The sequence below is a fragment of the Tenrec ecaudatus genome, chromosome 18, assembly GCF_050624435.1.
Source record: "Tenrec ecaudatus isolate mTenEca1 chromosome 18, mTenEca1.hap1, whole genome shotgun sequence".
Classification (NCBI taxonomy): Eukaryota; Metazoa; Chordata; class Mammalia; order Afrosoricida; family Tenrecidae; genus Tenrec; species Tenrec ecaudatus.
The window spans coordinates 22,543,591-22,549,590 of record NC_134547.1 but is presented as its reverse complement, the minus strand read 5'-3'; the positions used below and the strand labels follow the sequence as shown (position 1 = coordinate 22,549,590).

The 6,000-nt window shown below is 41.5% G+C and overlaps 1 pseudogene; it reads left to right on the top strand.

Annotated features, from left to right (window-relative positions):
* Positions 1–3,524: 3,524 nt before the first annotated feature.
* On the top strand, positions 3,525–3,995 carry LOC142432088 (ATP synthase F(0) complex subunit C2, mitochondrial pseudogene; annotated as a pseudogene).
* Positions 3,996–6,000: the final 2,005 nt, after the last annotated feature.

The window sequence follows — 6,000 nt, the reverse complement described above, 5'->3', positions numbered from 1 at the left end:
TACACACCAATTGTTTTTATGATACTGTATTAGGTGCAGAAAAGAGTGGCAAACACAATAAACAGTTGTTCCTCAATCTAGGTATTCTGAATGCATTGTTTTGAAATTTCTCCTAAGTAGAGTTGGAGATAACCCACAGATTTCTATTTATAGGTATATTATTATCCATTAGTCTAAAATATCAGATGTACCATAATGATATACATCTTTATCTCTGACTGGTCTTTCTCATTTCTTTCTGTGTTGCCTTTTCTCTCTTCTTTCTTTCTCCTTTTTCATTATTGGTAGTACTTCTCTTCTGCCGCTTTTCTATAGGTTTTCCTTATGTCTCTTTTTTCTTCTCCTTCCACATCTACTATTCTCACTTCTTTTGTCTCCTCTTTTATAGATTCTCCTTCTTCCTCTCTCTCCAGGTTTTTTCTTTTTCTGCCCAAAATATTGTTTAAAATTATTTTTTAATTTTTAACATTTTAAATTCTTTTTTATTACTAAACAAGAAAAAGGGCTGCTAAGGGTACCCTGACAAACCAGGTCAAAGCAACCTGAGGGCACTCACTGAGGCCCCAGCCCCCACTCCAGTTGCTGAAACATCTCATCACTGAAAGTCACTAAGCCGTCGGGGAACTGCCTACACAGCAGTTTGACCCACCCTTATAGTAAGTAGGTCATAGGCAATCGCCTGAAAGAATCCTTAACAATAACACAGATAAGGTTACCCTGGCCTCCCAGAAGCATGGGGCCTATGAAAGGATCAAGGAAAAATCAACAGACCACATCACTCCCAACAAAAAAACAAGAGAAACGAGACTTAATGTCTCTCATAGAAGAAACAGATACAGATCTGCCACAGAAGGAAATTTTCAGATGTCTGCTCACAGTAATACAGGAGATAAGGGAAGCAACCCTGAATAAGGATGAAATGATAGAGGAGATGAAATCCACAATAGTGGGATGAAGTCCACAATAGAGGGGATGAAATCCATCCACCAAAGGGAACTGCAGGAGCTAACAGAGGAGGTAGCAGAAGTCACACACAAGGTCACAGAAGTTATGATTATGCTTGAGGGGGCAAAGAACCGCATCAGCGATCTCAAGGACACTCAAACAGACCTAAGCAAGCGAGAAAAAGTCAGATAGGAAAATTAAAGAAAGAGAAGACAGCCTGAGATCAATGAAAGATGCTATGAAGAGGAATAACATTTGAATAATCAGTCTACTGGAGCACAACACAACACATAAGTCAACAGCCAAGATAGCAAAGGAATTTCTGGAAGAAAAATTTCCCCATCCGAACAAGGGAAAACCAGACACTCATAAAGGAAACAGAAAGGATGCCAGCTAAGCTAAATCCCAAGAACATGCCAAGACATATAATAGTAAAAAGATCCAACTTAGAGGAAAAAGAAATATTTACTAGCAGCTAGAGAAAGGAAGACAGTCACATACAAAGGAGTGCAGGTAAGAATATGCTCAGACCTATCAGCAGATACCATGAAGAGGAGGAGAAAATGGAGCAACATCTTCCAATAGCTGGGGAAAAAATGCCTCCCCAGAATCCTGTACCCTGCAAACTTATCCATTAAGATAGATGGTGAGATAAGGGTCTTCCAGGACAAGGAAAGACTCAAATATGCTGCAAGACACCCTACCCTGTGGAACATACTGGCTGACTCACTATGGCCAGAGGATCAACCTCCACCAAGAACAAACAGGAAACCACCATATAGCCCATCTCCATCTAGGAGCCAACGTGCCAGCAACAATTACCAGGACAACAGGGTCTCAGATGGAAAAGGAGACAAGATAGAAACTCTCCACTCAAACACAGCACACTGATATAAAGGGAGATAGGTAAAGACCTAAAACACAAAACAGGATATTGCAACTATGAATCCAGAGATAGTGATATTAACTCTGAATTCCAATGGACTCAATTCGTATTTTAAAAGAAAGAGGCTTGAGAACTGGCTCAGAAAATATAATCCATCAATCTGTTGCCTGCAAGAGACACTTCTTAAGTGCACAGACAAGAATATGCTGAGAATAAAGGGTTGGTAGAAAGTTTACCAATCGAATGGTAACTCCAAAAAGGCAGGGGTGGCTATCTTAATCTCCGACAAAATGGACCTCAAGATTCAAACCATAAAAAGGGACAAAGAGGGACACTAAATAATGCTCAAAGGTTCAGTAAACCAGGAAGCACTTTGCATATTGAATATTTACACTCCCAATAACGGTGCGGTGAATTTCATCAAAGTATTAAAAAGATGAAACGAGATCATGGAATCAACAATTATAGTGGGTGACTTTAACACTCCACTATTAGAGAAAGACAGATCACTGGGAAAGAAGCTCAGCAAAGAGGCCAGAGAGCTAAACAATGTAATTAGGCAACAGGGCCTGATAGACATCTATAGAGATTTCCATCCAAAAGCACAGGGTTTCCCATTCTTTTCAAATTTACATAGATCTTTTTCAAGAATTGACCACATGCTGGGACACAAGTCCAGCCTGAGTAAATTCAAACACATAGATGTTATCCAGACATCTTTGTCAGATCACCATGCCATAAAGCTGGAGATTAATAAGAGGACGTCCAGAAAAGCAAGGGCAACCAATTGGAGAATTAACAACGATCTCCTGCGACATGAATGGGTATAGGCCCAGATCAGAGAGGATATTAGGAAGTTTCTAGAAACTAACGAGAACGAGCATACAACGTATCAAAACGTATGGGACACTGCAAAGGCAGTTATGAGAGGTAGCTTGATATCATTAAATGCATACATGAAAAAAAGAAGTAAGGTATATGACAGATATGTTAACACAAAACTTTCAACAACCAGAACAGAGTCAGCAGAACAACCCCGCCAATAGCAAGAGAAAAATAATAAAAATCAGGGTGCAGTTAAACCATTGGGAAGATAAAAGAACAATGCAAAAGATAAATTCAGCTAAAAGCTGGTTCTACAAAAGAATTAACAAAATTGACAGTCCTCTGGCAAAGCTTACCAAAGATAGAAAGGAGCAAACATCAATAGCCAGGATGAGGGATGAATCAGGGGGCAATAACAACAGACCCCAACGAGATTAAAAGGATAATCACAAAGTACTATGAAGGTTTGTATTCTAATGAGTTCAGAAACCTTGAAGACATGGATAAATATTTGGAAAAACAGTCTCTCCCTAGATTATCTCAGACAGAGATCAAGAACCTAAAGAAACCCATAGCGAAAGAAGAAATAAAGAGGGTCATCAAAATTCTACCAAAAAAAGGCCCCTGGGCCAGATGGTTTCACAGCAGAATTCTACCAAGCATTCAGGGAAGAGTTGACACCAATTCCCCACAAAGTATTCCATAACATAGAAGAGGATGACAAACTCCCAAACTCATTTTATGAAGCCAGCATTATTTTGATATTCAAACAGGGCAAAGACTCCACAGGAATAGAGAATTACAGACCAATATCTCTAATGAACATAGATGCAAAAATCCTTAACAAAATATTGACCGCTCTGTCCTCTGCACTAGGAGCAGCTCGCCTGCTACTGCCCCTCACCCCCTAAAAATGTACGCCTGCGCCAAATTCGTCTCCACCCCTTCCTTGGTCAGGAGCACCTCCCAGCTGCTTAGCTGACCACTGTCTGTTTTGGTGCAGAAACGACCTGAGACACTGACAGACAAGCGCTTCAGCAGCTGGACAGCCCCACGTCCCCTGACCTCACGCATCCCTAGTCACAGCTTCCAAACCAGCGCCGTCTCCAGGGACATTGACACAGCTGCCAAGTTCATTGGGGCTGGGGCTGCCATAGTTGGAGTGGCCAGCTCTGGAGCTGGCATTGGGACTGTGTTTGGGAGCCTCATCATTGGTTATGCCAGGAACCCTTTTCTGAAGCAGCAGCTCTTCTCCTTCGCCATCCTTTGCTTCGCCCTCTTGGAGGCCATGGGGCTTTTCTGCCTGCTGGTGGCCTTCCTTATCCTCTTCGCCATGTGAAGGAGCCTGCTTCACCTCTCAGAGTTCTCTGTCCCGCGCCTCATCTGCCCTATTTGTCTGCTTTCCCTGCACCTCCCCAGGCAGCCCGGGGAAAGAAATTGGCTCAGGGTTTGACAGAGGGAAGACAAATAAATACTGTAGTAATAAAGATGTTTCTTGAGAAAAAAAATATTGACCAATAGAATGCAAAAGTATATAAAACATAAAACCATGACCAGGTAGGATTCATCCCAGGGATGCAGGGATGGTTTACCATCCGAAAATCCATCAATATTATGTACATCACCTCGAGAAGAAAAAGGGTAAAAACCATATGATAATATCCATAGATGCAGAAAAAGCATTTGACAACATCCAGCACCCATTCCTAATCAAGACACTCATGAAGATAAGACTGGAAGGTAAGTTCCTCAAGCGTATACAAGCTATCTATGAAAGACCAACAGCCAACATCATAGTCAATGGAGAAAAGACAAGAACAATCCCACTGAAGAACTGAAAAGGGGTACAAGACAAGGATGCCCCCTGACTCTACTTCTATTCAATATTGTTTGAAGGTTCTGGCTAACAACATAAGTCAGCGGAAGGACATCAAAGGGATCCAAATGGGAGAGGAGGAGGTGAAACTATCGCTATTTGCAGACGACATGATCCTGTACATTGAAAACCCCAAAAAGCTCCACAGCTGGAGTACTTACAGCAATAGAGGAATATGGAAGAGTAGCAGGATACAAGATCAGTAAACAGAAATCAGTAGTTTTACTATACACATCGGACAGGGCCATGGAAGTGGGGATTAAGAGGGAACTACCCTTCACAGTAGCTAAAAACAAACTGAAATACCTAGGAATATATTTAACAAAAAATACTAAAGACCTATATAAGGAAAACTTAAAAACCCTATTACAGAAAACCAAAAGCAACCTCCACAAAAGGAAGAACATTCCCTGCTCATGGATTGGAAGGCTCAAAATAGTAAAGATAACAGTCCTACCTAAAGCACTTTACAAGTTCAATGCTATACAGATTCAAATACCATCAACCTTCTTCAAAGAATTGGAAACACTGACCAACAAGTTCATATGGAGAGGGAAGAAGCCCAGAATTAGCAGAGAACTCCTCAAGAAGAAGGACACAGTTGGGGGAATTGCCTTGCCAGACTTTAATGCCTATTACACAGCTACAGTGGTCAAAACAGTGTGATACTGGCACAACGACAGACACTCAGACCAGTGGAAAAGAATAGAAAGCCCAAGAGTTAATTCATCAGCATATAGACACTGATCTTCGACAAGGGTCCCAAAAACATCAATGGGAAGCGGATGCCCTCTTTAATAAATTGTGCTGGAAACAATGGATATCCACATGTAGAAAGATGAAACAAGACGTTTACCTCACCCCATGCACAAGAATAAACTCAAAGTGGATCACAGAGCTTTCACTAGGGAGGAGACCCATATGTCCAACAAGCATATGAGAAAGTTTTCCAGGTCATGAACCATAAGAGAAATGCAAATCAAAACAACCATGAGATACCACCTAACACCCCTGAGGCTAGCCCAGATCAGCAAATCAGAGAGCAACAAGTGTTGGAGGGGCTGTGGTGAAGTAGGAACCCTTTTCCGCTGCTGGTGGTCGTGTAGATTTGTACAGCCACTGTGGAAATCAATCTGGCGATACTTAAAGAAAATGGAAATTGATCTACCTTATGCCCTCTACTGGGCATGTACCCGGTGAAAGCAGCAAACAAAACACGACCAGTCATCTGCGCTCCAATGTTTATTGTGGTACAATTCACAATCGCAAAGACTTGGAAACAGTCTAAGTTTCCATCGACAGATGAGTGGATTAGTAAACTTAGGCACATACACACAATGGAGTACTATGCAGCACTGAAAAGCACAGATGAGCACATAAAACACGTTATTTCGTGGGAAGAGCTGGAAGGAATTATGTTAAACAAGGTAAGTCAGACTCAAAAGGACAGGTATAACTTGAATCCCCT